Genomic DNA, 21,993 nt, shown 5'->3' on the forward strand with positions numbered 1-21,993 from the left:
TTCTTTCTTTCTTTCTTTCTTTCTTTCTTTCTTTCTTTCTTTCTTTCGTTATTAGTGAGGCAATTGGGATAAACTAACTTGCCCCAAGTCACACAGCTAGCAAGTGTTATATGTCTAAGGCCAGATTTGAACTCAGGTTCTCCTGACTACAGGGACAGTGCTCTATCCACTGTGCCACCTAGCTGCCCCTGTAGGCAAGTTTTTATTATATTTTTTTTAATATTATAGACATAGCAACATACAATCCCTCCCACATATTATTCCCACCATCAAAATAAAAGAAAAGCCATCACTTCATAATATTTCCCACCTCACCCCAACCCACACCAGCTTGATCCTTTATTCTGCCTCTGATTATATCCTTGCCAAATGACTACCATGCAATCTTCTGCTGGCTAGTCTTACTCCTTTCAGAATAGCTCTTCAACTTCTAAAAGCTGCTATCAAAGTCATCTTTTCGGTCTGCTGCCTTAATCACATTATCTCTGCCTCACTTTCCTTTAGGACTGACTGTGCAGTGGTTTGTTCTTCTTTATTCCCCAGATCAGGGTCAATATTTTCAATTTCTTCTTCAGAGCTCTTTGCCGGGACATACTGGACTCATACTCTCATTTATCTGCCCACTCAGGTCCGCTCTGTCCAAGCTCCCAGCTCCTAATTCCCAGCTGCACAATATGAAATTGGAGTGAGGGAGGTGGAGTCAATGCACCCTCTATATATGCAGCGCCACCATGGTGAAAGATCTCTGCTTTTTAAACATGTCTTGTTTCAACCAGACTCCTCTCATGCTCATTTTTGTACCCCTGACATAAGCACTCCTTTAGGTTCTTCTTGTGCTTTCACTCTAGCCTGTCAAATTAAGAGTCAAACACTGTTTGCCTTCTAGTAACTGTCTCTGGATTCTTAGAATTATTGGGGCATAGATTTAGAGCTAGAAGGGATCTTAAAGTTCATCAAGTTCAGGCCTCTTATTTTAGAGATGAAGAAACAGAAAAGATTGAGTGGTTTTCCCATGGTCACACAGCTAGTAAGCATTGTGGGTTTTGAATGCCCTGTTCCACAAACACAGTCATTCAATAAACATTGATTAAGTGCTTACTATGCTAGACTCTGTGCTAAGTGCTAAGGATACAAGAAAGGTCAAAAGACTGGCACTGTCATTAAGGATCTCACATTCTAATGGGAGAGACAACTTAGAAATAACTATGTAGATGTAAGACATATACAGAGTAGGTATAAGATCAGCTCTGAGGGAAGAGGAAGAGGGAGAGTCCAAGATTCTTCTTCCTGCCCATCTTTCTGCAGATGGTGAGATATGAGCTGATTCCTATAGTAAGGCAGATGCTAAGAGGCCAAGGCAAGTAGGGAAAGCATTCCAGGAATGGGAGACAGCCTGGGCAAAGGCATGACGTGGGAAAAAGAGTGTCATGTGCAAAAATTAATGAGCAGGCCAAGGTAACTGGATCATAGTATGTGCATAGGGAAGTAAAATATCAAAAGACTGGAAATGTACCAAGTAGTTGGTTGTAAAGGGTTCTAAGAGAGAAACAAAAGACTTTATATATGATCATGTACTGTATTTTGTTCTCTGGAGCCCCCTTTTTTTGTTCCTAAGACTTCAGCAGCCTAGTTATTAATTGATTTCTTTGGAAGTGGCACTCTAGTCTTCCCACCCACGGTGTTCACTGGGGAAACAGTAAGATGATCTTCTATGGCCTTCATTTCTTTTCTTCTATTTTTCAGAATTTGTGTCTTGAAAAGGTTTATTATCTATGATAACTACCCTCTATGGTAATGCTACACCAATCTGCAAATGTAGACATACACATATTGCTGATAGTCACTGAATAAGATGTAGAGATCATATTATCAACTAATCAGTTGTTACTCTATTATTCTCTATAAAAATTACTCTCTACTTTTCAGTATTACTCAACAGTAATAGGAATTTTAGGAAGAAAGGAAGGTTTGGAAGGAAAGATAATGAGTTCAGTTTTTTAACATTTTAAGTTTAAGTCATCTATTTTAGCATAGTCAGTTCAAGATGCCCAATAGGCAGTTGGAGATGCAAGATTATAATTTAAGAGAGTAATTAGAGTTGGACATGAAGATCTGAGAATCATCTGCCTAGTGATAGTAATTAAATCCATGGCAGTTGATGAGACCAGTAAGTGAAATTGTATATAAAGAGAATAGAAGTCACAAGACAAGATATTTGGAGAACACTTAAAAAGTTAGTGGACATGATATGGTTGAAGATCCATCAAAGGAGACTGAGAAGCAATAATCAAACAGGTAGAAGGAGAAAGATGACAGAATGGTGCCATCAAAACCTAGAGAGAAAAGAATACCAAGAAGAGGGTGATTGACAGTGTCAGTTGCTACAGAGAAGTCAAGAAGGATGAGGACTGAGAAAAGACCATTAGGTTTGTCAAATAAGAGATCATTGGTAACTTTGGAGAAAATTGTTTCAGATGAATGATGCTGTAGAAACCAGACTGCAGGACATTAAGAGAGTCAAAGGAAAGGAGGTGAAGGTACTGATGGTAGATGATATTCTCAAGAAGTTTAGCCACAAAAGAAAAGAAAGATATGGAATGATAGATAGTAGAATGGACAGATCAATTAAAGGTTTTTGGAGGATGAGGAAGATATTTGTAATCATTAGGGAAGCAACTAGTAGACAAGTAAAGATTGAAGACTAGTGAGAGAATAGACATAATAAAAGGGTCAATGTGTTAGAGAAGATGGGGAGGAATAGGATCACTTGTGCATGTAAAGGGTTCTGCCTTGACAATGAGAAGGGCTAGATCTTCATTTCAGACAGATGTGAAGGAGGAAATAATGGCATAATGCGTCTGAGTGGTATAAAATTAGGAGGAAGAGAAAAAAGGGGAATTCTCACAAATGGTCTCAATTTCTTTTTCAGCAGTATGCAGCAAGTTTCTCAGATAAAACAAATGAGATGGTAAGGCATGGAAAGTTTGAGAAAGGATGAAACAGTTTGGAACAGATACTATATTGAGTGGGATAGTGAATAGAATAGGGATATCTAAAAACTTTGCCTTGCTTCAGTGAGGGCCTTGTGTAGTTTTATGATTTTCTCCAGCTTCATTCATTAGCATATGAGTAGTAGCAGAGAGGGGATGATGAGAATAATCAAAGGCTTAGTCTTGGCAGTACGAGATCTGAGATCACAATGAGGACAAAGAACAGGGCTTGGGGTTCCAAGGCAGAGGGAAGAGTAGAATGACAATACATTATGATCAGATAAGGACATTTTACAGTTCAAGAACATGGAAATGGAATATGTAAGGTTGATTGCAAAATCAAGGGTGTGACCATCTCTATGTATAGCTGCAGTAGGTTGGAGGAAGAGTTTATGGGAAATAAGTAAGTTGAGGAACTGGTACTTTAAGGTATTTGAGGGAATATCAATATATATGTTGAATTCTCCTAGTACGAGGGCAGTATGGGAAGGAAGAGAAAGACAGAGCCAGGCACTGAACACATTGAAGAAAAATAGAGAATGTCCTGACATAACAGCTACCTGATTCTTGATTGGGTGGTAAATATGGACTGACAATGAATAAATTTGGATTTGTGATGGGTAACGATATTGTAATGCATGCACATGGATTCTGAGGTGTGGAAGACACGAGGTATGTGGTTCCAAAAGTAGCATGAGAAGCCAATTTTTATTTGCCGGAGGCCTTCCAATTTTATAAACATTTCATTTGCCTTAAACTAGTGTGTGTATGTGTGTGTGTGTGTGTGTGTGTGTGTGTGTGTGTGTGTGATTTGTTCCATCATATTTGATCTTTTTTTTTTCTGGAAGGAAGAAAAGAAGGAGGGAAAATGATGCACTGAGATTAAAGTTCCTAGATAGACATTTACAGAAGTACTATTAGTAAAGTTTCTAAAAATAGTGGAGGAGGGACACAACTCCCTTCTCCCTACCCAGAAAATTCAACAAGTCATAGAAGGAGGTTGGGGCAGAGAGCAGTGTATTGTGACAGCAACAGACTTCAAAATTTGTCAAGTGATGCTTCAATATTTGCCAGTAAATCCCCACCTACTAACTGGGGACCTCTAACCCAAGAAAATGAGCACTAGTCCATTTCTTGAAAGGACCTAAAAGAAATAAAGGTAAATATAATAAAAATCATCCAACTGACTTAAATGAACTCTAACAAGAAGTCAGAAAACTTTAATATTCCCTAGCTCACCTTTTAGGTTCCTCTTGGTTGCTTTTCATGTGCCTTTGAATGTAAGAGAGCAAACTGAGTATTCCCTGTCAGTAAATGCTTAGTTTTTCTTATCATAAGAATATGGGGGAATGATAGAAAGAAGTGAGGAGGATTTCAGAGAGTGAGATTGGGCAAGATTGCATTCATACTTATGGGTGGGATTAATGCAAATTTTCTGAATACAATGGAATTTTTATGACCTTAAATGCTTTGTTTTATTTAAAAAGGTATATCTTCTCTTAAAGCATACATGCATGTTAAATTCAAATTATTTTTGGTGGTAAAATGAAATTGAATCTAAGCCCAACAGCATACTGTTAAATTTTGTAGTGCATGTAACCCAAGACTATGTAAAATGCTGAAGGTGCTTGAAAGCAAAAGTATTTACAGGTCTCACTCAGAGGTCTATACTTTGAATTCTGGTTGGAAGAAGAAGTGACTGAGGACAGGGTGACTTGGCTTATGAATATTAAAATGCATGTAAATGGAGAGAAAAAATAAAAGAGTCTTACTTAATGTCAGAGTTTGGATGTTACAAATTCTAGGACTATTATTGCAAGAGCACATATTATAATTCCATTATGATACAAAAAAGGATTCAACACATTATGCATTGCATAAAGTATACTAAACAGAAATTGACTAAGAATTTAATATTACCACAACTATGTCAAAGTTCTTTTGAGTTCTTATGACTATAATTTTTTTTTCAGTGAAATTTATATTTCCATCCTGTTCAAAGTATTGGAGATTTCTGCAGGAAGATTATATCCTGGGAAAGTATAGATTCTCAGAAAGTATATAAAATCCTTTTCAATATTCAAGGAGGGATAGTTAATAACATTTTCTTCACTCTTCTACTCAACAAACTCCATTGGCTGCTTGTTACTTATGAAATCAAATAGAAACTCTTCTGACTTTTAAAATCCTTCACAACATGGATCCAACCTTTCTTTCTACCTTATTATATAGTAGTCTCTTTTAAGCACTTTGTAGTTCTGTCAGATTGGCCTTCTTGCTGTTCTTTACATGCCACATTTCATCTCCAATTTCTTTGACTTCCATAATCAGTCAGTTAAAAAACATTTATTATTTTCATACTTTGGCCAGGCACTGTGCTAATCACTGGCGATACAAAAAGAGGCAAAAGAAAGTCCCTGCCTTCAAGGTGCTTACAATCTATTACAGTCTAATGGAGGAAACGACAAGCAAATAGATATGTACAAACTAGTTATATAGAAGATAAAATAAGAAATAATTGAAAGAACAGCTGCTAGAATTATGAGGGGTTGGGAAAGACTGTTCACTATGCATAGAATCCCTTTCCTTCTTGTTTTGCCTCTTAGAATTCCAATTTTCCTTAAGCTTAGTTCCAGCACCACCTGTTATAGAAAGCCTTTCCTGATTTCCCCATGTTTACATACTGTTATATGTGTATGTTATCGCACCCCCTCCCCATAGAATATAAACTACTTGAGGGTAGGGTCTATTTCTTTTTTGCCTCTGTAATCCAAGCACTTATAAATACCTGTTGGTTGATTGACTGAACATGTAGTTCTTGCATAATACATGATATGGGGCCTCTGAATAGTAGTTATAAAAATCTTTGTAAGCTAAAAAACCCTCCACACATAAAAGATGTCATTATAAAAATCATGGTTTGTTTGAAAAATAGAGTTTATTTATGTTGGCAATTCTTACATTCTTAACTTCAGGGCAATTAGAATAATAGAAGTAGAGGCAGAAGGTTTGAATTCTAGGGCTATCTCTAATTGCAACATACCATATAAACCTGGCACATAGCTTAGACCCAATTTTATCATCTGTTTAAAAAAGAAAACAATACGCAATGACTGACTTTGATAGATTTGGCTTTTCTCAGCAATGCAAGGATCTAAGACAACTCCAAAAGACTCATGATGGAAAATGCCATCCACATCCAGAGAAAGAACTATGGAGTCTGAATGCAAATGGAAGCATACTATTTGATCTCCTTTTACTTTGTTGTTGTTATATTGCTTCATTTTCATGGTTCTTCCCATTGTTCTTTACATCATGACTAGTGGGAAAATCTGCTTAATATGAATGACTAAGTAGAACCTATATCGGATTGCATGTGTCTTGGGGGAGGGGAAGGGGAAAAGGAGAGGGAAGGGGAAGAAAATTTAAAACTCAAAATCTTATGGAAGTGAATGTTGAAAACTAAAAATAAATTAATTATTTTAAAAAATAAAATAAAATAAAAAGAAACCAAGTTAATAAGAACTTGCTTGCCTTAGCAAGCCCAATAGTTAGCCTGGCACATAGTAGGCACTTAATAAGTATTTATTGATTGATTGCCTGCCTACCTCACAAATATACTGTAAGGATCAAGTAAGATCTTCATTTATAAAAAAAATTTTGATGATTTTAAAGTATCAATGTCAATTATAATTGCTAAAAATGTGATTGTCTATATACATAGTAGAAAGAATCATAGTGTAGACAGATTTAATAAAAAAAATAACCTACACTAAAGATGCTAAAGCTAAGTTACATGGAAGGTTGGTTGATGGTTATTTTATAAAACATTATGTTCAGTATTGTCAAATATGGCACTAAAATCTAAAATAATGAAGAATATAAAGACGCTCTGATCATTAACTAATAAGACTCAAGAGATCTTCACCTAAGTAGAAGACAGCATTTCTTAGCTGTGCCTGAGATGGAAATTAGGTTGGAAACAATCAGAGAGATTATTATTAGCAAGGTGATTGAAAAGTTGAGAACAGAGTCTCTTTGCAACAACATTACTCAAAAATTGGATTTACAAGGAACAGTTAACTATGGAATGTAAACTGAATAGAAGGTTGATGAGATAACAGAACAGTCTGAACTTGAAAATTTGGGGGAACTGTACCAGTCATAAAGAGGTCATTAATGGCTACTTTGTGAAAAGAGAAGTTTAAAAAATATATTCATGTTCTTATAAGGGAGGCTGTTATTCATTAAAAGAGATGAAAAAACCAGCTGAATGAATACTAGAAAGTATATTTAAACATTGCAGAAAGATAATATATAATGGATGTTAGATGAAAGAAGCATCTCCAAGCATACTGTATACTTTTAAAATTATAATTAATCTCTCCCCCACCTACATAGCATACCTAAAAAAGCCAACAAGCAATAATTGTTACTGGAGCAAGACAAATCTTTATAGTTAATGTGATTTACTCTTCTCCTTCCTTGTCCCCTTGCTTCTGCCTGTCTAACTGGTCACCTCTATACATCTAGCCAGGAACTTTCTGACTAGTCAGAGGGCAGGTTTACCAAGAACCTTTTGATATTCATCCAGATTATATTATTACCACATGATATTATTTTGATGATTTAGCCCACGAACAAACTGAAACAAACAAAACAAAGAAGAAAAGGACAATAGTATGAGCTGTGATTTTTATGTAATAGGTTGTTTTTTCTTTAACAAATACAGTAGAATATAACAAATACCTCAAAATGAATGATGTCCAACAATTTGTTGTGGTTTTTTTTCTGTTTTTTCACTGTAATGAAGCTACCTACCATTGCTCAAATTATTTTTTGAAACTTCTCTTTGGAAAATCACTCAAGGTCAATTTATAAGCCACATACTTAAAAATAAAAGTCATTGCTCACTTTAAAAAAAATTTAAACATGAAACCTAATATATAGATCATAGACAGAGCTGAAAGGGTCTTAAAGGTAATTTAGTTCAAGTCTCTCTCTGTCTTTTTTTTTTTTTTTGCATATGGAGAACCTGAAGCTCAGAGTCCTACACCCAAACACAAAAAAGTATCTTCTAAAACTTTTTCCTAGGCCATCTTCTTCTTTCTCTACACTTGCTTTCTTGATACCATCATCAGGCCAATGACTTTCACTACCATCTTTATACAATTGAGTTCTCTATCTATATTTATTATAATCTATCTATATATACCTGTGTATGTGGGTGTACACATGCATATATGGATCTAGCCTTTTCCTGAGCTACAGTCCCCAGTAACTAAATTCTTGTTGGACAACTTCAAATAGATGTCCTATAGGTATCTCTAACTCAATATGTCCATTATCTTTCTTCAAATAAATATGCCCATCTTCCTAACTTCCCCATTTCTGGCAAGAAAGAAAAGAAACAAGCATTTATTAAGTACCTGCTATGTGCCAGGAACTATACTTGGCATTTTACAAATATTACCTTATTGTACCACTTCCCTTCCTATCACCCAGGTTTACAATTTCAGTCACATGTGCCTTTTCCCTCTCTCTCACTGCTGACATCCAGTCAGTTGACAAGTCCTGTCAATTCAAGTGACATTTCTCCAGTCCTTCTTTTGTCTACTCACATAGTCTCCAGCCTAGTTCAGACACTTCTCTCCTGGACTACTGTAATGACCTTCAAATGGATCTTTCTGTCTCAAGTCTCTTCCTTGTCCCAGGTATCTATGCTTCCCACAAATACCAAGTTGGTATTCCTAAAGCACAATTCCTAACTCCCAATTCAATAGATTTCAACGGCTCCCTGGTCCCTGTTGGATAAAATACAAATTCAGCTGTTTGATACCTTAAAATCTTTACAAATGTTTTCACATTATTCCCTTCATATACCCTACATTCAGTCTAAGGAGGCAATTTGCTGTTTTCTGTACATGACATTATATCTGCCATATCTTATTTTTTTTAAATGTGGACTCAGAAGATGAGAAATAGTCAAATAACAGAGAATGAGTATAAGATGGTCTATAAAAATATTATCAGGAAAGCTAAAGTTCAGCATGAACTCTGGCTGGTGACAAAAATAAGGACAACAACAGCAAAAACAACAATTTTTAAAGATGTCACAAGAAAAAGTAGAACCAAAGAAAGACTAGGACAGTTTCCCTTTGCATGGAGTGGATGAAACTAACCATAGAGAGAAAATAGCTGCTCATTTGTTTCTTTGTTTCTGTTTTCTTTGCAAAGGGAAAAGACCTTTGCATTAGAAATGATACAACAAAAATGACTAATAGGAGTCTATTTTTTAAATAAGCAAAAGTAATAGAATGCATAAATTGTAGAGCAGTAAACTTGACTTTGGTTCCTGGGGAGATCTCGAATGGATCATAAAAGAAATGGTTGGAAAATCTAGAAAAGGATGTGGTGATTACAAAGAGCCAATATGACTTCATCAACATTCAATGTAATAAACATTTATTAATCACCTACTATGTGCCAGGTACTATGGTAAGCACTGGTGATGCAATTAATAAAAAAGAAAGTTCCTGCCCTCAAGGAGCTTACAATCTAATGGAGGGGACAACACACAAAAGGAAGAAGAGATGGGTGGGGGGGTGAATTCCTAGGGAGTTCTTGGAGTAGGGGCACCTTGTTCTGCCCTCTATAAAGGAAAGCCTTGAGAGGAGTTTGGTACTCCACCCTCCATCCCTTCAAGAAGAAGACTGAGGAGATTAAGGAAGGTGATATCAATCAAAGCTTTAGTTAGAAATATGGTGATGAGATTAGAGGTAATGAGCTTTACCAGGGATGACATCATCTGTGGAGCTGAAAAAACCAGTCCAGACCTTAGATAGCAAATACAGAGTAGAATGAGCTGGTCATTTCAGACAAACCTCATTTCCTTTTACAGGGGATTTCTACCCCCGACCTTCAAGTGATGGAACATGATAAATAGGGGCTGGAGTCATTGGCAGAGAACCCTTTAGGGTAGCAGGTCCCAAGCCCCTTAAGAGGCCTCTAGGGGAGGGATGAAATGTAATCTATGTGGCCTTGAAAGCAATCAGTGTTCTACTTTCTTGACAGGATTATCACTAACACAGTAGATAAGGAAAATTCTGTGGATAAAATTTTAATAGACTTTAATAAAATCTTTTATAAAAAAATCTCATATTGTTCTGGTGGAGGATATTGATAGATATGAATTAGATGGAAATTCAATCAGATTAATTTGTCCAGATTCAAAGCATAGTTGTTAATGGTTCAATGTCAACATGACAGGTGATCTCCACAGGAGTATACCTGAGATCTATACTTAGTCCTGTGTTGTATACCATGCTGATCAATAACTAGGAGAGAGAAAGGCTTGAAAGGTAGACTCCTTGAATTTTCAAATGACACAAAATTTGGAAGGAGAGCTAACACAGTAGATGACAAAATCAGTATACAAATGATTCAACAGGCTGGAGCATTTGGATGAATATAATAAGATGAAATTCAATATAGATAAATTTAAAGTCTTGCACTTGGATACAAAAATATTAGCAGGTTGGGGAAGCAAAAGTAGAGAGCAGTGATCCTGAAAAAAGATCTTGGGAAAGCTCTTCAGGAAAAAAAGGCTATAGAAGATATGTGTCTAATGCAAGATTACACAGGTAAGTAAGTAATATATCAAAGATTTGAACCTAGCTTCTCTTTCCCATTCTGCTTGGGACTGCCACTCATTTATCTTTCCTTCTAGAGCCTGGAATAACAATGGACTTGGATAGTTTATAAATATTTGGTGAATGAATGGATTAGTGACAAAGGACTGCCTGGTTTGGTTAGTGACAAAGAATGGTTATCAGGCAAATAAGGATGCTGACACAATTAAATGTGAATAGAGCAGGAGTATTTTGTTGTATAGGGTATCGGAGGAAATGAGGAGATGCTTCCACTGATTTTAAGCCTTTCCCTTCTTACTTCCTCTTACACTTTGATTTACTCATTATCCACTTTATTTCCTGCAACTTCAAAAGTGTCCTTTCCTCTGGCTTCTTCTTTTGTGCCTATAAATAATCTATCTATCTATAAATCTATCTATAAATAAATAATCTATCTATAAATTTTCCTATCCTAACACACAATCAATTATTCAACCAACCAATCAATCAATAAGTGTTTATTAAGCACATGCTCTGTGCCCTCCCCTCCCCCACTATACACAAACACAAAACACACTGTCTGGCACATATTAGTTGCTTAATAAAGTTTATTAACTAACTGACTTATACACCCACATAACCTCAAATAAATTAAAATTACTAAATACATCTAAATTCCCTCAATTAAATCCTTGTTATCTGAATTTAATCTACACCATTCTATTGAAATTGCTCTCTTGAAAATCACCCAGTGATCTCTTGGTCACCAAACATAATGATCTTTTGTCAGGTTTCATCTTCCTTAAACTCTCTGCACCATTTGACACTATGAACTGTCTTCCCCCCTCCCTGAGCTTTCCTGACACTGTACTATTTTGGTTCTATTTCTCTCAGTGGTGATACTCCTCTTACAATAAGTCAAGCTTGAAAACTTGGAGTCAGTTTTATTCCTCCCTCAACCCACTACATCCAATCAGCTGCCATGCCCTGTTGATTTTCCCTCCATAAGCTCTCATATTTATCCCCTTTGTCCTGTTCCCCTGCCATCACCCTGGTTCACACATTTATTATTACTTTCCTAGACTATTGAAAAAGCTGCCTGACTAGTCTCTCTGCCTGCAATCTCTCCCTGACACATTCTATTATACATAGAGCTGTCAGGGTAATCTTCCTAAAATGTTGCTTTGATTAGGTCACTCTCATGCTCAAAAACTTTCAATGATTCCCCATTTCCTATAGGAGAAGGCCTAGATTCCTTATCCACAATTCAAGACCTTTCATAATTTGACCTGACTTACTTTTCCAAGCATATCAGTACTAGTCACCTATAGCCAAAAAAAAAATTAACTAGTTAATTAAAAATTTAAAAAATTAGCCCAACAGATTATTCCCTACTCCCAAAACCTTTGTTGGTGCTGTTCTTTCTGCCAGTAATATGTTCCACCATATCTCTTCTGCCTATTAAAATTCTACCCATTTTTAAAATCCTTGTTCAATGGCTATCTCTTCTTTGAAGACATACCCTGATCTACCCCATCCCCTTATATGAGAGTGATTATTCTTTTGAAATAATGAAACTATTTGTATATTTTATGAGACTGATCACAAGCTATCTTGGAATAAAATTACTTGTGTGTATGTCATATCACCCTATATTGATTATAGGTCCATATAGAATGGAATCTTGTCTATAAATTCTTCACTCAAAGTGCTAGGGGCCCAAAGTCCTAATATATACCAAAGTATTTATTACAAGACTTTTTTTGTGATTGCAAAGAATTGGAAACAAAATAAATGTCTATTAATTGGATAATGGCTAAACAAATTGTGGTGCATGAATCTAATGAAGTATTATCATGATGTAAGAAATGATGAATGTGATGAATACAGACAAACATAATTAAGAATTAAATAACAATTAAACATATTAATAAGATGTAGATAATAATAATTGCTAGCTTTCATATAGTACTTTTAGGTTTGTCAAGAACGTTATGTAGGTTATCTCATTTGATTCTCACTACAACCTCATGATGTTATCACCCACTTTTTACAGATGAAGAAACTGAGGGAGATAGGAGTTAAGTGATTTGCCCAGGTTCATACAGCTTGCAAGTATCTGAGGCTGGATTTGATCTCAGTACTAACTTTCTATCCACTGCAACACCTAGCTACTCTGGCAGTATAATCCAAAGACTGAACAAATACAAAAGAAACACTGAAGTCCATAAGCAAAAATAAGAGAGGATGATGCAAATTTCAACCTGATGAATGATAATAGTATCAAGGTCAAAAATTTGGTCAGCTATGAGAAATGATTTACCACACTTCTTAAGCAGAAGTGAATGTGAGCATATTTCAAACAAAAAGAAAAAGTCAGTTGAAAAAATGGTCACAGAAATTAGCATAATATGAATTATGACATATTACCAGATCTATGATTCAAAATAGAAAAGAGGGAAATCAAAAGAAGAGAAAGTATTAAGATTATGCAAAAAGAAATGTAGAAAAATTAGAATTACTCTGAGAAGTCACAACAAGAAACAGTCTTACTATACATAGGCTAGATTAGGATTGATTAACAGATGAAAAACTGAAGGAATGATGTAAAAGCAAAGAGTCCATTGTTACCTAGAACACTGAGCTGTATAAGCCCCAAAGTTTCTACATTAAGGTTTAAATAAAGCATTAAATCTTTTGAAAGAATTGCAACATGGATTGGACCAAAAAGATTTAAAAAAATTCTAAGATGTGATAAAAGAGCTGGTTGTCTTGAAAAAATAACTTTGTTTTTTGTTTATTTGTTCGTTTTTGATGGTTCAAATCTCAAAGAGTTCCTTGGTGATTCATTTTGTCAGATGGATTTTTGTACTTTTCCTCTCTTCATATTAGTAGAGTATAATCCCCCTAAATGTGACAGAATAATCTTTAAAAGTTTGATTAAAATTCAAGTGATTTTGGAAAAGATACGAGTACAGCTTTGCTCTCTTCTTAGAGCAAATTCTCAGACATAAAGTTAGAGCACTGATATTGTGATTATTCAAATTAATCTGAAATTCTCTTGTTGGAAAAGGAAAATCCCATTCACAACATCTCTTTACCTATCAAATTTTTTTTCAGATGAGATCTCCAAATCATATATGGAGGAAACTGAGTGTTATACAAAATATCTTTACTGCAAGTCAACCTAACATTCTTGGTATCACATAGAAGTCACTCACACTTTTTTGGGAGTACTCAGCCTATAAGGGTTGATTTGAAGTTTATACTTCTTCATAAACATGCCCTACAAAAAGATTATTCTCCTACATTTTCAGAGTAGGGGAAATAAAGAACTGGCTAAGTATATGTAGCTATAAAATATTTTCAACAGATAATCAATAGTCAATATGATTAGACATGTCGTAATACAGTCTATGGGAAGAATCTGAAGCTAATTATTATAATAAAAAAATATAGTAAATTCCTTTACAGACTCTCCCATAGTTCTATGAAGGGAAAGATCATAAACTTGCATTTAAATAGGAAATATAGGACTGGTTTTTGAAGGCAGTCAATTAATTATAGCGAGGAAATGTTTAAAATAAGAATTTACCACACAAATTTTTGTAGTAAAACACTGGCAATTTTCCTTTCCTACAATTTTCACAAGATCTATAGAATTTATGCCCCATTTCCCTACTAATCCCTTTTTTCTCAGGTGTGTATCACTAAAAAGTACTGACTTTCTGACTTTGAAGGAACCACTGAGGCCCTGTAATCCAAATGGTACCTAATTAAGCATAATCTCCCAAACATGGGAGGCTATCGTTGCAAGACTGGTAAAGGAGTTGAGGAAATTGTGCAAGTCACTTCACATCTCTGGGTCTCATTTTTTTTTTCATATGCAAAATGAGGAAATCAGACTAAATGGATTTTAAAAAAGTGCCTTTCAACTCTGTCCATGATCCTGGAAAGTGGTTATCCAGAGTTTGTTTAAAGACCTCCAATGAAACCACCTAGCCTATTCTACTTTTTCTTTCTATAATTTCATTCCACTGCTTTTATTTTTGCCCTTGAGGCCAAGCAGAAGAAAACCATTTCCCCTTCTACAGGACAGCTCTTCAAATACTTGGAGACAACTTTCATGACTCCAGTTAAGTTTCATCTTTTCCAGGTCCTTTGAATCGATCCTCATATGACAGGGTCTAAAGGCCTCTCACCATCCTGACCAAACTCCTCTAGACATACTTGAGCTTAATAATGTACTTTCTAAAATGCAGTGTCCATAAATGTGATCCCACATTAGGGACATTACATTTGTCAACACAGCCTAAGACTGTGCTAGATTTTAGGCTCCCATTCCACACCATTGACTTATATTGAGCCTATAGTCCACTGAAGGCATAAGATCTTTTTCACAGAAATGAATCAGAGTATAACATCATTGAAAGAATATAGATGTTTATTTTTATCTCTCCTGTCTTCTCAGTATAGCCCACTGTATTCTATTCAGTAAAGTCCTTGTTTTAATTGAATTGCATTTTTTTTAAATTTAGCAATACAAAACATGAAGGAAAAAGTCAAACATTTCTGCAGTATCAATTTAATGAGGGGGTAATAATAGCTAAAGTGAACTCTAACAAATATTTTGTGTCTTTGAAAATATATAACAGCAAATATTCCATAATGACACACTTCTGAATGATAAAAGCATGATAATATGAACATATACAATTTCTTTTACAATCATCATTATGGACATTTTTAAAGATACTATCATATTCATTTAATTAAATTAGATTTGTTGATGTTTATGTTGTTATTGAAGGTGTTGTTATGAAAGACACCATAAAAAAAGCAGCCAGGTGGTGCAGTGGATAGAGCACTGGGCCTGGATTTCAAATCTGGCCTCAGACACTTATTAGCTATGTGATCCTGGGCAAGTCACTTAATTTTGTTCACCTTAGTTTCCACATCTTTAAAATCATCTGGAGAAAGAAATTGCAAACCACTCCAATATCTTTGCCAAGAAAACCCCAGATGGGGTCTCAAAGAGTCAGACTTGACTGAACAATAACAACATAAAAAGAGACTTGACCAAACATATTCCTTGCCTCTTATCATTATACTCATAAGCAGTACAAAAGAGTAGAACTAAAGAAAGTGACCAAATAATTTAATTTCTTTGTGATTCAGTTTTCCCATCTTTAAAATTTGAGTCTCTCAACTATTTAAGATTTTTATTTCTCCCACAACTCTCTGACATTTTATATTTCTTTCTTCAAAAGATAATCTTAGTAGTGGGTTGTTGAATAGTCAACTTAATTTTCCAGGAACTGGTCAAATTTATAGTAGTCTACACATGCATCCTCCTAGCTGACAACATTCTAGCTAAAAATATTGCAAAATGTTTTGTGCTTCTGCATACAAGAAGGTTTATGTCATCAAAAAATTATAAAGTTTATTCTTTTTTTAAAGCATTTTAAATAAAGATGCCTTTGTTTAGGAATTCACTTCAGTGTTTTTTGGAGGGGGATGTTCATCCCTCTCCCCCCCCTCAAAAAAAATCAATATAGGTATGCTGTATTATCATAGCAAAAATAACATGTAGTGAAACACTAATTAAATTATGATGTTACTGGTCATGGGGTTCATGAACCAAAGTTAAATTCCTAGGTCAGGCATTTATTTGATGGTCCTTTGATCCTTGACAATTTACTTCAACTCTCTGAGCCTCAGTTTCGTCTTTTATAAAATGAGAATAACAACAACAACAACTGACAGATTTCTCTTTAAGACTCACAAAACACTTTACATATATGATTGCATTTGAGCTTCACAAAAGTCCTCCTGGGAGGCAAATAGGTCACATATAATGACTCTTGCCTCATTTACCTCACACAGCTGTGAGGAAAACACTATAAATGCTAAATAAGTGATTTGCTATTATTTATGGATGTTCAGAAAATGTATTGATAAAAATCTGATGCTATTAAGTTTTGTTTTGTGAAAATTGTAATCTAACAATAAATATGAGATATTTAAACCTCCTCATTAGGGCTTAAATTGGAGTCTAGAGATTTAGTTTTTCCCTAGTAATGTCTTTTGGTGGATATAGGAAAAATGGAAGGAGAAATGTGTCTTCCTTCTCAGGTATGGTGAGGGGGGTTGGAGAGATTTCTGTTGTAATTTTTCACCATCAAAGCCCTGCTGTTAGATGAATAGAGCCCACAAAACCCACCAGTAGTCAATTTGTTGATAGGGACAGTTTAAGGAGTGATTAGATGGGCTTTGACTTTTCCTTTTTAATTTTGGCTTCAGGCATATTTTTTTTCTTTAGTTTTATAGCTATTATCAACATCTTGGTCACAGGAGTGGGGCGAGCTAGGAAATGAAATTAGATTCTCATTATTACTCCATAGGAAGTCAATTTCCTACCTGCACCCCCAGCCTCCCATGGTTGATCTTTTTCTCTGACAAAATAAATAAGACTGAACAAATGAATAGCTCATCTTCCTCCTCCTCCTCCCATTTAGTGAAAGCCTTGGGTTTACTATTTCGAAATGGCTTAGTGTTTTCAGAAGACATTTTCCTTCCAAAGCTCTTTTTATTCCCATTGCCCTTCTGGTCAAAAGAAACACTCTCAGTCCTAACAAGCTACTCTCCTACTGCCCAGGAAACCCTGAATGTACCTTTCCCTTTTAAGTTGCTGTAATTGTTGCAAATATTGATAAAATGCCACTCATTTGAGGCAAAGTTCTATCCTCTGATATTTGTAAAATATACAGAGTAGGACATATGTCAGTAGGTGAAAATCCATTTAATTTATTTTAAGGACATTAGCTTGGGATCTGAGTGAAGATAGATCCAAGTCCCTCGGACTACAGACTAATAAGACAAGAGTAGCAACCCAAGGGCAGGATCCTCAGTGGCTCACTATGTGGTGTTAGGCAAGCCATTTAACATCTTGTATCAGTTGTTCTATGTCAAACAGAAAGAAGAACATCAAATAATTAACCAGGAATGTTAGAGAGATAATTAACTGATGATCATGTGGCATTTGGAAAATATACAGTGCAATGTAAATCCACTAGCAAAACACCATTAGAAACATTATCTGCTTTCTTTCACTCCAGTGTATTGTTAATTAGGTAGGCCTCAAGTCAGAAAAAGGTGATCCATACCAAGGCTAAGGCAAATAGTCTCAAGCTCTTCGTTATTTCTCTCAGTAAAATTTGGTACTTAGAAAATTTCACAACCTATAGCTCCACTGGATTAAATTAAGATATTTTACAAATGTATCTATTCAGTTATACATAGTGCATCCATTTCAACCACTGAGGATCAGGAAGCATGCTAACTCTTCCTGACAGCCAAGTGTTTCAGTATGAGAAAGGAAGCAACTAGTTCTGCAAGGATGCCGAGAAATGGTTATATTGTAAACTAACTTACCAACTCCCCTTTATATATATTATATTCCTTTATTAGAACATAATTTCCTTGAGATGGGGTGGGATTTTTTGCTTGTATTTCTCGCCCCTTGCTTAGCACAGTGTAAATAATCACTTAATAAATCTCTCTCTCTCTCTCTTTCTCTCTCTCCTCCTGGACTCCTAGATATGAGGTGTGTCTCAACCCCAAGAGCTACAGTTACAGGAGGCAATGATTTCATATCTATGTTACATTGAGAGCAACAAATAGAAAGAAATTAACAAGACTTTGAGCTTCTAATAATAATGATGTTCAAATGCCAATGCAGAAATGGTCTCTTCGGTGAATCCCCCTTGGTTTCAGTAGGGAAGGAAGCTGGGATGTCATATTTGCATAATAATCAATAAGCATTTATTGATCACCTTGATTAACAATATGATTCAGGATGTGTTTTCCCAAACCTCTGCAACTCAAAAAACAAAAGCAAAAAAAAAAAAAGGAAGAAGAAGAAGAAGCAATTATGATGACATAGATGAAGTAAATTAGAATTTACAAGATAAGAAGGTACAAGTACTGTTCAAGTTAAAAAAAAATTAATATCGTCTAATATCAAGGAACTTAAATATTTAAGATCCTTAACCCTAACCTTCTATATATGCAGGGCATAGGCAGAACAAGAACAATCTTAGGTTTAATCTATAGGATTAGCTATACAAGTCCCTCTTTACCAAGCTCCTACACCCCCTGCCATTCAGCCTGAACTCCCACTCAGGCCTCTAAACACTAAATCTACCAAACCATGCAAAGAAAAGGGAGAAAAACTGGAGGAGGAAAGAAGAAAATGTGCCTCTTTTTAGCTCACATTTGAATAAATTTTCTTAAGGTTTACAGAACACTTTACATATAGTAACTACCTTCACAAATACTGTGGGAATTAGGTACTTTTATTGTCCTCATTTTAAAGATGAGGAAACTGAGGCTTTGAGAGGCTAAGTGATTTGCTTAGGGTCAGACAGCTGGTAAGTATCTGGATCAGGATTGAACTGAGACCTTCTTAACATCAGGTTTAGAGCCTTTGTTCTGTGGGCTACATAGATTAAAAGAGCTTCCATAATCAAGAGAAAGAGGAAACCTATCCAGGCTCAGTCCTTTCTTCTAGAGTTTGGCAATGACCTGGACAAAGACCTTTCCTTACAAGTGCAAGGAAGCTGAGAACAACTAGCAATAAAGACTCTGTTGCAGTGGAAGGGGGAGGAGCAAAAGAGTGAGGAGAAAAATCAGAGATAAACAACTAGAAATATGAGAGGGAGAGAGAGAGAGAAGATACATAGATAAATGATAGATGACAGATAGAAATAGATGATATATGCTTAGAAAGACAGATGATTGATGGAAAAATAATACATAGATTATAGATGATAGATACCTAGATAGATAGATGATAGATAGGTGATAGATGATAGTAGCTAGTCAGCTAGACAACATTTATTAAGTACTAATTATGTACTAAGCACGGTGCTAAATCCTAGGGATATTACAGATAATACTTGTGTTCGAGGAGCTTACATTTTAATGGGGGAAAATAACCCATAAATCAGAGCTGGAAAGGCAAGACAATATGGAAATGGTTGGGAAGCATCAGAGGCCTGGTTCAGTAAAAGACAGGTAATAGTGTCAGAGCCCAAGATGGGTGCTAGGGATAGAAACCAAAGTTCCTGCTGATAGGAGGTGATAATGATCATAATGGACCAAAGACGAAAAGGCCAAGGGAGAAAAAATTCTGAGTAATTATATAGTACACAAGCAGACTAACCAATATAAAGGCAGAAGGAAGAAAGGGGCGGGGATTAAAGAATGCAGAATAAAATGAGCCAGTGTTACATTTTGGCAGAGGTGATGCAGTAGATCGAATCCTATACCTGGAGTCAGGAAGACCTGAATTCAAATCCATCCTCAGACATTTGCTAGATGTGAGACCATGAACAAGTCACAACCTCTATTTGCCTATGTTTCCTCATTTGTAAAATGGGGACCATAATTACCTCCCAGATTGTTGTGAGGATCAAATGACATAATAATTGTAAAGCTCTTTACATAGTGCCTGGTACATTGTACGCACCATATAAATGTTAGCTATTATTATTATTATTATTTATTATTAATATTATTATCATTGTATATAAACCAAAACTGCCCAATGAAAAGGAGAATTATGCTGACTTCTCAGATCATGGAACAATGGCTAGAAACTCCAGAATGTCTCAAAAAAAAACCCAACAAACAAACCCTAAAACTGTTCAATTAGGATATTAAGAATACAATTAGGTTGGTAATCAGAACAATTAAGAATTTTAAAAAATAGCAAGATAACAGAATTTAAAAGATATAATGGATATTTTTTTCCAAACCAGCAGAGGCTCTGAAAAAGAAAACGTTAGATTTGGAGCACAAAAATATTGAAGTGAAAGAAACTTTGGTGGGGGCAGCCAGATGGTGCAGTGGATAGAGCACCGACCCTGGATTCAGCAGGACCTGAGTTCAAATCTGGCCTCAGACACATAACACTTACTAGCTGTGTGTCCTTGGCTCCTGAGGCCCTTCAAAACCCTTTTGCGTCTTCTTTCACCTAACTCACCCCCACATCTTTTTTTTTTTTGATACAATGAGCTTGGCCTGTCTCCTTCGCTGTTCAACACATAGCACACTCCATCTTTTGACCATGGACATTTTTACTGCCTATCTCTCATGCCTGGAATTCTCTCCCTTCTCATCTCTGTTCCCTGACCTTCCTTGATTTCTTCAAGTCCCAGCTAAAACCCTCTCTTTTATAAGAAGCCTTTCTTAATCTCCTGTAATATTAGGACCTTCATCCTGTTGATTATCCCAATTGATTCTTGTCTTTCATTCTCAAAGAGGACCAAAATGACATCACTGTTTTGTAGTCAAGTGTCTATGTGTCTGACTGTGGCTGATCAGACCAATACAAGCTCAGGAGACTCTACCACAGTTTGGGCACAAATAGTCCACATGAAGATTTGGAGTGGAGATGTCTAAATTTGAGCATCTCACATTTCTTTTCAGCTACTGCAATTCTGCTTTGCTCATAGAGAGCAGTGCCTTCTTTGATGTTTGTTTGTCATGCTGGGTGGCCCTTTGCCAGTGTCTCCCATGACATGCAATTGATTCCAAAGTTCTTTAGAAAAACCTTGAGAGTGTCCTTGTATTTCTTCTTCTGACCTACATGTGAGTGCTTGCCTGGTGTGTGTTCTCTATAAAATAGTCTTTTAGGCAACACATGTTTGGTATTCAAACTAATTTATCTTGTATATACCATAAAAACCTTCTCAGCTGGAAAGCTGATTCAAAGTACTCTTTAATTACTTCACACATTGGAAGTATTCTACACCCTGAGACCTTACCTTCTGATTGCCTGGTTCCTTCTATACTCTCCAATTTAAAAAGTGAAGACCTAAGCCAAGGATTTCTTCATCCCTTTTCAAGCTACAACACTGATTCCTCTCCATAGGGCTTTCTCTACCATGATCCAGGCACTAGGTACCTTTCTCCTACTGTTTTCAGTTTCCTTTTATGTGTCTTCTTCACCCATTAGAATGTAAGCTCATTGAGAGCAGGTTTTATTTATCTTTGTGGTTCTATTTGTATTGCAAGGGCTTAACACAGTGCCTGGCACATAGTAAACTCTTAATAAATGCTTGTTAACTGATGACTGTATATCTTATAGTTTGTATATTTTATGTTTCTCTTCCATATTAGACTAAAAGTTTCTTGAAAGGAGTGATTGTTTTTGTTGTTGTTTGTTGTTTTCTGTATCCCTATTGCTTAGCACTCTGCCTGGCACATAGTAGATGCTTATTAAATGCTTGCTGAATTGACTTTAAACAAGACTAGATAAAGTGAAAAATGGGATAAAATGAGGAAAGAAGGATGGAAGGAAGGAA

Source organism: Vombatus ursinus, unplaced genomic scaffold (genome assembly GCF_900497805.2).
Source record: "Vombatus ursinus unplaced genomic scaffold, bare-nosed wombat genome assembly UNPS02014812.1, whole genome shotgun sequence".
Classification (NCBI taxonomy): Eukaryota; Metazoa; Chordata; class Mammalia; order Diprotodontia; family Vombatidae; genus Vombatus; species Vombatus ursinus.